This window comes from Microtus ochrogaster, chromosome 8 (assembly GCF_000317375.1).
Source record: "Microtus ochrogaster isolate Prairie Vole_2 chromosome 8, MicOch1.0, whole genome shotgun sequence".
NCBI classification, from domain to species: Eukaryota; Metazoa; Chordata; class Mammalia; order Rodentia; family Cricetidae; genus Microtus; species Microtus ochrogaster.
Window position 1 is genome coordinate 9,471,101 of NC_022015.1, and position 9,346 is coordinate 9,480,446.

Here is a 9,346-nt window from a genome sequence, read left to right on the forward strand (position 1 = left end):
ACACACACACACACACACACACACACACCCATCCACTCCTCAGAGAGGGTAAGGCTTCCCATGGGGAGTCAACAAAGTCTGCCACATCACCTTGAGGCAGGACCAAAGCCCTTCCCCGCTATATCTAGGCTGAGCAAGGTATCCCTCCAAAGAGAATGGGCTCCAAAAATCCAGTCAAAGCAGTAGGGCTAAATCCTGGTGTGACCCCAGCCATAAAACTGTCATCCACATTCAGAGGGCATAGTCTGGACCTATACAGGTTGCCCCACTGCCATTCTGGAGTCAGTGAGCTCCCACTAGCTCAAGTCATGTGTTTCTGTGGGTATCCCCATTGTGGTCTTGACCCCTTTGCTCATATTTTTGCTCCTCCCTCTCTTTGACTGGCCTTGGGGAGCTTGACTCAGTGCTAGCTGTGGATCTCTGCATCTGCTTCCATCAGTCGCTGGATGAAATTTCTATAATGATAATTAAGGTAGTCATGAATCTGATTACAGGGAAAGGTCAGTTCAGGCATCCTCTCCACTATTGCTTAGGTTCTTAGCTGGGGTCTTCCTTGTAGATTTCTGGAAATTTATTTCTCTACTGCCAGGTTTCTTGCTAGCCAGCCGCATAATGGCTCCCTCAATCAAGGAATCTCTTTCCTTGCTCTCCTTCTCTGCCCTTCCCCCATCTCGGCCATCCCATTCCCTCATGTTTTCTTCCTCTCTTCCCTTCCCACTCCCCTTCCATCCGCCCTTCCCCACCATACCTCAAGTCTCTTAATTATCTATTTCCTCTTCCCAGGAGGATACATACACATGTCTCTTAGGGTTCTCCTTGTTACCTACTTTCTCTGGGGTCATGAACTATGGGCTGGTTACCCTTTGCTATGCATTTAACATGCATTTATGAGCGAGTACCTACTATATTTATCTTTATGGGTCTGGGTTACCTCACTCAGGATGGATTTTTCTAGTTCCATCTATTGGCCTGCAAATTCAAGATGTCACTGTTTTTTTTAGTGCTGCATAGTACTCCATTGTGTAAATGTACTACATTTTCTTTATCCATTCTTCAGTTGAGGAGCATGTCGGTTGTTTCCAGGTCCTGGCTATTACAAATAATGCTGCTATGAATATAGTTGAGCAAATGTCTTTGGGGTATGGCTGTGCATCCTTTGTGTATATGCCCAAGAGTGGTATTGCTGAGTCTTGAGGTAGATTGATTCCCAATTTTCTGAGAAATTGCTATACTGATTTCCAAAGTGGCTGCACAAGTTTGAACTCCCACCAGCAATGGAGGAGTGTTTGCTTTACTCTGCAACTTCTTCAGCATGAGCTACCTTCGGTGCTTTTTGATCTTAGCCATTATAACTGGTGTAAGATGGTATCTCAGCGTCATTTTGAGTTGTATTTCCCTGATGGCTAAGGATGTTGAACAATTCCTTAAGTGTCTTTTGGGCATTTGAGATTCTTCTGTTGAGAATTCTCTGTTTAGATCTGTACCTTATTTTTCAATTGGATTATTTGGTATGTTGATGTCTAGTTTCTTGAGTTCTTTATATATTTTGAAGATCAGTCCTCTGTCTGATGTACGGTTGGTGAAGATCTTTTCCCATTCATTTGGCTGTCATTTTGTCTTATTGTGTCCTTTGCCTTACAGAAGCTTCTCAGTTTCAGGAAGTGCCATTTATTAATTGTTGCTCTCAGTGTGATGATACTGGCGTTATATTTAGGAAATAGTCTCCTGTGCCCATGCGTTCAAGTGTACTTCCCACTTTCTTTTCTATAAGGGTGAGTGTGACTAGATTTACGTTGAGGTCTTTGATCCATTTGCACAGGGATAGATATGGATCTATTTACATTCTTCTACATGCTGATATCCAGTTATACCAGCACCATTTGTTAAAGATGTTTTCCTTTTTTTTCCATTGTATAATTTTAGCTTCTTTGTCAAAAATCAGGTGTTCATGTGTATGTGGATTAATATCGGGGTCTTCGATTTGATTCCATTGGACCTGGGTGTTCTTAAAGCACCAATAACACTGAATGAAGAAATGGCCCCCATGAAATAAATCTAGTGCAAATAAAACTAGCAATGCAGTAAAATATTCCTTCCCTTGTCAAACTGGCCAGTGATGTCTGTTGAAAGCAGCTAAGAACTCTACCAGAAGGAGAAGAGTGGGCTGAATTTACTCTTGTACGTGAAGTTGTATTATAACACCCTTCCACTCATCTACGTTGTATCTATCATCTCTGACTTCTGCATTATAATGGCACAGTCAGGAAAGCCTAGAATAGTCACTATCAGGTTCTTTGCAGAAGTTACGTCTTTCCTCGTGTGTGTGTGTGTGTGTATGTGTTATGTATGTATGCTCGAACAATGTGGGCGCATTTGAGTGTACATGTGATGGCCCAGGGTTAATGTTGAACATGGTCCTCAGCTGCTGCTCTTCTACCTTATTCATTGAAGCAGGCTCTACCAATCAAACCCAGACAGTCTCCTCAGCCAGCTCGCTTGGGGAACCCTGTCTCTAGCTTACGAGAATGGAATTACAAAGAGGTGTCCAAAACCACACAGCATTTATTTACATACATCCTGGAAATCCAAACTCCAGTGTTCTTATGTGGCAAGTGCTTTAACCACTGAACCATTTCCACTGGCCCAGGAAAATATCCCTTAAGCCCTGTTCTAAGGCACTGCTGTTCAAGTATGAGCAAGTCAAGGAACAGCAGCGTCTTCAGTATGGAACTTGTTCAAAATGCAAATGGCAGACACCACCCCAGATGTGCTGGATGCAAACATCTTTGCAGGGGTGAGGCCACAGGATACGTGTTCTGACAAGCTCCCCCAGTGATGCTCACACTCATTAACATGTGAGAACCCAGTTCTGGAAAGTTTGTCATTCATATTGCATGGAAACCTGTCAATTTGGACCACAAATTGTTTTGTTTTGGTTTTTGAAATCAAATAAATCCCATTCCTATTTTCATCAAGGACAGTCAGAAATCCAGTGAAGCTTCTAATACCCTGGAGCATCTCATTCTCCTCAACACCAGATTCATTTCCTACAAAATTTCTCTACTCGGTCCTCCATCATCTTCATCGTGAGCATCACGGATGCTTTACTGCTCTAGCCCTGTTGCTGGAACTCTGTAAGGTGTTTTTGCAGAATCAATACCATTGTACTCTCCTGTGGTAAGAAAATCACAGAGTGCTTGTGAACTGGAACCTTGGATTCAGACAGAAGGTATTTATATCCTGGGTTGGTCCTATTAGAGGCCTGTGACCTTGGCAAAGTGCCTTGATTTCTTCCAGTCTGTGAAACGAGCCCAGTAATTATAGCATCCCCCTCATGGGGCCATTAGGAGAGTCAGATGAGCTAATGCACACATCTCTCCCCTTGATGGATGCTCAGAGTGATATTAACCAGTGCCCCATCACAAACTCTTAGCCTGTTTAGAATTTTGTCACAGCTAAGGAGGAAGTGGAGATGGTCAGCTGACTAGGTATGCAAGACTTAGTCATGGCGTTGAAGAGATGGCTCAGCAGTTAGGAGTGCCTGATGTTCCTGCTGAAGACCTGAGTTCACTTCCGAACACTTGTACTGGGTGGTGCACACCTGTAACTCCAGCTCCAGGTGATCCAACACCGTCATCTGGCCTCCATAGGCACCTTCACACACACATACAGAACACACACACACATACACACACACACACACACACACACACACACACAAATCATGCTTGAAGAACAGTGTACCATTGCTCCATCATGAACAATGTCATCATTTCTGTACTTGTTCCCAGCCTTGACTTAAGATTTTGTAAACCATAATTTAGCCTATTGTCTTTTTCCCAGTGGTCATTCAGCGTTTTCAGCTCTACCCGCCTATTCAGTAGCTATTAAATAGCTGCTGTTTGGCAGGCGTGGTTCCATGGACCTGGAAGAGGGAGGGGAACAAGTAGCTTTATTCTCAAGACTGTCTCAGTGTACCGCAATGCTTAGCAAAACTCACAAAGCAGAATTGCCGAAGAGAGCAGGAGGATGTTCTGGTAAAAGCCAGAGCAGTGTATGAGCTCCTGGACTCCAACCAGGAGCCTAGGCAGATTCCTGAAGGGACCCTGAGTCCTAGGAACCTGAGGAATAAATGGAAGACCACAGCTCTGTGTGCTCTAGGACCTGGCAATCAGATTGCTAAGCATTTAGTGTCTCTTGCCATGTGGTGTGAAAGGAAGTCTTTCTGAAATTGCCCAAATTCTGCATTTCTGTTCCCAAGCAAACATTTCTTCTCTTCTCTGTGGTATAAATATAAAGCCCACTACTCCCTGTAAAAAGGTTTATGCATTGAAGGGTTAGTCTAGACAGTTGTTAGTAATGTTGAAAGGTGACTGGATTATGAAGTCACTAACTTTATCAGCAGGTTAATCAATGATGAGTTCATAGCTGAGTAGGCTATTAGGAGGAGAAGCCTAATTGGAGAAATTAGGTCAGTAGGTCACTCCTGGGGCATGCCTTTAGAAGTTTCAACTTGGGACTGGGGAGATGCCTCAGTAGTTAAGAGCATTTGCTGCTCTTATAGAGGATCTAAGTTCAGGTCCCAGCACCTATTTTGGGCAGCTAACAACTGCCTACTGCAACTGCTTTCTTCTTGCCTATGCACATGCCTACTCACACACACAATACATTAACATAGTAATTTAAAAATAATGCTTTAAAGTCTTAGAAGGAACATATTATTCCTGGTACCCTTCTTCTCTTTCCTTTCTGCCTGTAATGGAGTGAACCATTTTCTTCACCATGTGCCCATCACCTTGACTGTGTTGGCTGACTTTTATCAACTTGATGTAAAGTCACTCAGGAAGAGAGAAATTTAACTGAGAAATTACCTCCATTATTCTGGCCTGTAGGTACATGTTGTAGGAGGCCGCTTGTTTATTTCCCAGCCACCTAGACTCCCAATATAACCACACAGAAACTGTATTAATTAAATCACAGCTTGGCTTATTAACTCTAACTTCTTATTGGATAGCTTTTACACCTTAATTTAATGCATTTCCATTATTTTATATTTTATCACAAGACTTGTGGCTTACGAGCAAGGTTCCAGCATATCTTTTTTCTGCAGTTCCATATCTCTTCCCCAAACCTGCCTTCTTTCTCCCAGCATTCAGTTTAGTTTTCCCCACCTACCTCTGTTTTTCCCTGTTCTGCTACAGACGCAAAGCAGTTTCTTTATTCACCAGTGGTATTCAAAGCATACAGAAGGGAATCCCACATCACCTCGCCTTTTCCGTTTAAATAAAAAGGAAGGTTTTAACTTTAACATAGTAAAATTACACATAACAAAACAGTTATCAAGCAAGAATTATAGTTACAATATTTATATCTACTTTATCTCTTAACATAACTAAGGAAAAATAAAACTATAAATTCTTCAACTCCACCAAAGACTCCAGAAGGATATACTCTTACCTAAGAAAACAGGAAGTGCATTTTAAGCTACTTCCAGAACTCTAGAATTGAGAGTCACCCAAAGTTCTTCTATACCATTGGGGAGCATCCATCTTCAGCCTATTGGCCCATGGTATCTGGCAAACTTTTCCATGAAGCAGGAAATTTTAAAGATAGATCTGCCTATATTGGCAGTTTTTCAGTTACTTTCTTCTGTATCCTACAGAATGTTTTTCAGACTCTTTCATGATGCAGGAGCCTTAAAGGATGGTCTCACCTTTAGGAAAGTTCTGCAGTTATTTCTCTGTGGGTCCTGCATGTCCAGCTCATACAGCATACTATCAGGGAGTCCTGTCAAGAGCAGTTTCTTGCCCAAATGGCTAGCAAACCCCATGAGGAGCCTCTTTGATGTCCATCATCCTATAAAAGTAATTGGTGCTGCCAGGAGCAAATGTGTCTCACTGTCATGAAAAGTTCTGTTTTTAAACATTTTAAATGCCATATTCTGTAGTCTTTGAAAGATATGAAGAATACCTATCTAACTAAAATATATTTCTATACATCTAGAAAATCTGACTAACATTACTACAAGCTTGACTATTATAGATGATTACCTATTAACCTATATTTCTTAATTATACATTACATTTTTAAATGAGCTATACAAGCACAATATCTTAATCAAGAGCAGAAATATATATATAAGAACAAAATTGACCTTAAATTTTGTATCAATAAACTAATATCCATACCAATGCAAATATCTATAGCATGTTCCTCTTTAAATATAAACAAACACTTATAAACCATCATTTAGGGATTTGGGCACAGTTCTTTCCAAACTGCTTCCTGCTTTTTGTTGGGTCAAGTAATTTTGGGGGGTGGTCATGGCAACCTTCTGGGGGGGTCTTGGTCCATCAAACCACATTAGCCTGGAATGAATTCACAGGTTCTCATCCTCTGTGGAAACAAAAAAAAAATCTCTTTTTCAAAGCAACATATCCTTAGATCCATATTTTGAAATCAAGATACCTTTAAGGTATATATGTTGGTTTAGCTTAGCAGCTCATACAATGAAATGTTTCTCTGTACTTAGCTCCTTCAAAGTCAAAAAATTTAAAGAAAACAATAGTATACATAATACAGAATCTCTGTGAATTTTCCATCTTTATGTGGCTTATTTTCCTTTACTCCTTTTAATCTACAACTGCCTGTACTTTGTCTTTTTAAAGACTTGGTTTTATATTTTTAAACCATTTATTTCTTTTCCAACTCTCTATACTATTTTTCTTCTCTCTCCCAAGCCTACATACATTTATCCAACACCATGACCCATTTAGAGGTCTTTTCACTTGAATTTGTCTTTAGTGCATATCTTTAATCATCTTTTGACCAGGAGCACTTTTCTTTTTAATACTAAGTGGGCATGGCTAAGACCAACTCTGAAGTTCTGCCTGCTTGCTCCACCCAGTCCAACATGGTGGAGACATGTTTGCTGCCTCTGAGAGCCATTCACATTGCCCCATTTTCAGGCACACAGAGGGTCTATGTTGTCATTAATCAATAATCAAGTTATATCACTCTGATTACAAACCCTATTTAAATGTAAAGGAATATTTACAAACAATGTTTGGGAATGTTTTTATTTAAAGAGAAAGGGGGAGGTGATGTGGGATTCCCCTCTGTATGCTGTGAATATCATTGGTTAATAAAAAAACTGCCTTGGCCCAATAGGGTAGAATAGAGGTAGGTGGGGAAAACTAAACTGAATGCTGGGAGAAAGAAAGGAGGCATTTGAAGGAAGAAACCATGTAGCTCCTGCTAGAAACAGATACTGAACAGAACTTTACCCAGTAAGCCACAGAATCATGAAAATACACAGATTACTGGGGATGGGTTAATTTAAGATATGAGTTAGCCAGAAATACACTTAAACTATTGGCCAAACAGGATTGCAAATTATATAATTTCTGTGTGATTATTTCAGGGCTGAGCAGTTGGGAAAAAACAAGATGTCTTTTACAACAGGCAGATCTATCAGGGCATTTTATTGGTTGCTGATTGGTGTGAGAAGGCCCAGTCCACCATAGACAGTGCCACTTCTGAGGATGTGACTTGAACTAATAAGAAAATCAGAGAAGACAAATGGATAGGCAGTGTCCCTCCATATTCTCTCGTCTGTCCTGCCATAACTTCCCTTGATGATAGATGATAACCGATAACATGCTAAAATAATCTCTTTCTTCCCCCAAGTTGTTTTTGGTCAATGCTTTATCACAACAGAAGAGCAGACTAAGACGCTGCTATTCTGCCACTTCACAGGTTCAAAACAAAGAGAACCAGACAGTCACAGACAGAAAACTCTGACGTCATCAGCCAAAATACATCTTTGATTTCTGAAATGATCTTCCCAGGGGTTTTGTCACAGTAGTGGAAAGCTAGCATTCCTCTTAGCTTTGATCCTATGCTTCTTCTCAAGCTACTCTGTGACTGCTGTCCTAGGAACCCAGAGGAGTTGGGAAGCAGGGAGCCTTTTCTGGGGCAGTAGACATCTGCTGGTTTCATCTCATCAACATCTCTTTCCTTTGTTTCTGCTCACAGCCTGGAACTGTCCTAAGAGACATTATCATGTTTCCACTTCCACCATAGCTTCATTACATCTACAGCAGATTCCCCGGGACTCACTCTTGCCAGAAACAGCACCACCCCACCTTCCGCCCCAGTGACTGCTTTAGATAACCAGAGCAGGGACTCTTGACAACCTAAAGCCATTTACCTGGTTAGGCTGTGAGCCCTTCACCCCAGTTCTCCCAGAACATGGAGTAGCAAGGATGCAGGGCCCATATGACTGCATTCTCTGGGTCTTGTCAACACTGTTTAGGGGAAGTCATGGGACTCAGTGGTCTGCTCCTAAGGAAAAGCCTTCATCAGAGCTGTACTTGATGAGATTGAGTCAAGCACCTTTAAAAAGATATCCCTTCCCAACAGACCTGGTTCCCATCATTTCTTCTGCCAGTCATAGTCTAAGCACATTAACCTCAGAGAAATGGTCACAAGTCTGTGGTTTGCTAAGGTTTGAACATGAAATGTTCTTCCATGGGCTGGATGGTTGTGGTCCTCATTGGTAATGCTGACTTGAGATGCCATGGAAACTCAGGAAAGTGAGGCATAACTAAAGTAAGTTACCTACCTAGAGTGGGAATTTAAAGGTTTCTGGGTACCTTCTCACTGATGCCTGTCTTCCATGGGGTGAAAACCTCCTTTGCTACACATTTCTCTCATGATTTTCTGCCCAAGGGCATTGGGCCAAGCAATCATTTATTACACCTTCTGAAAACATGAGCCAAAATGAATCCTTCCTCTCTATTGCTGTTTCTGCCAGTCATATTGCCACACTAACAAAAAAGTGTATTAATATGTCACCAAGTATGAACATTTAAAAGATAGGGGATATTTGTTGTCATAGCTCCTTGTACTTTCAACAGCAAATATCCACAGGCACATTACAGATGGTCCTCAGTCTACAATGCTTCAATTTACAAGTTTCCAACTTTGATAATGTAAAATTGATGCACATTCAAATCCCCATTAGAACTGGAATCCAACCTCAGCTGTCTTCTTCTATGCAGTGTATTGCTAAGCAAGAATGTTTGAGCAGTTTTATGTGTTGCATTTATAACTTATTTTCAGTTTACAGTGGACTTACCAGAGCATAATCTCACCCTAAGTAAAAGGGTGTTTTGTCTGTTGTGTGACTATTCCTAGGAAGACATAGACAAATGTTGTGGGAGCTGCGGGCTGTGTTCCTGCCGCCCCAGCTCCTGGTCACCTGGCTAGCTTATGCCCCGAAATAACAACACACAAACTGTATTCTTTTAAACACTGCTTGGCCCATTAACTCTAGCCCTTA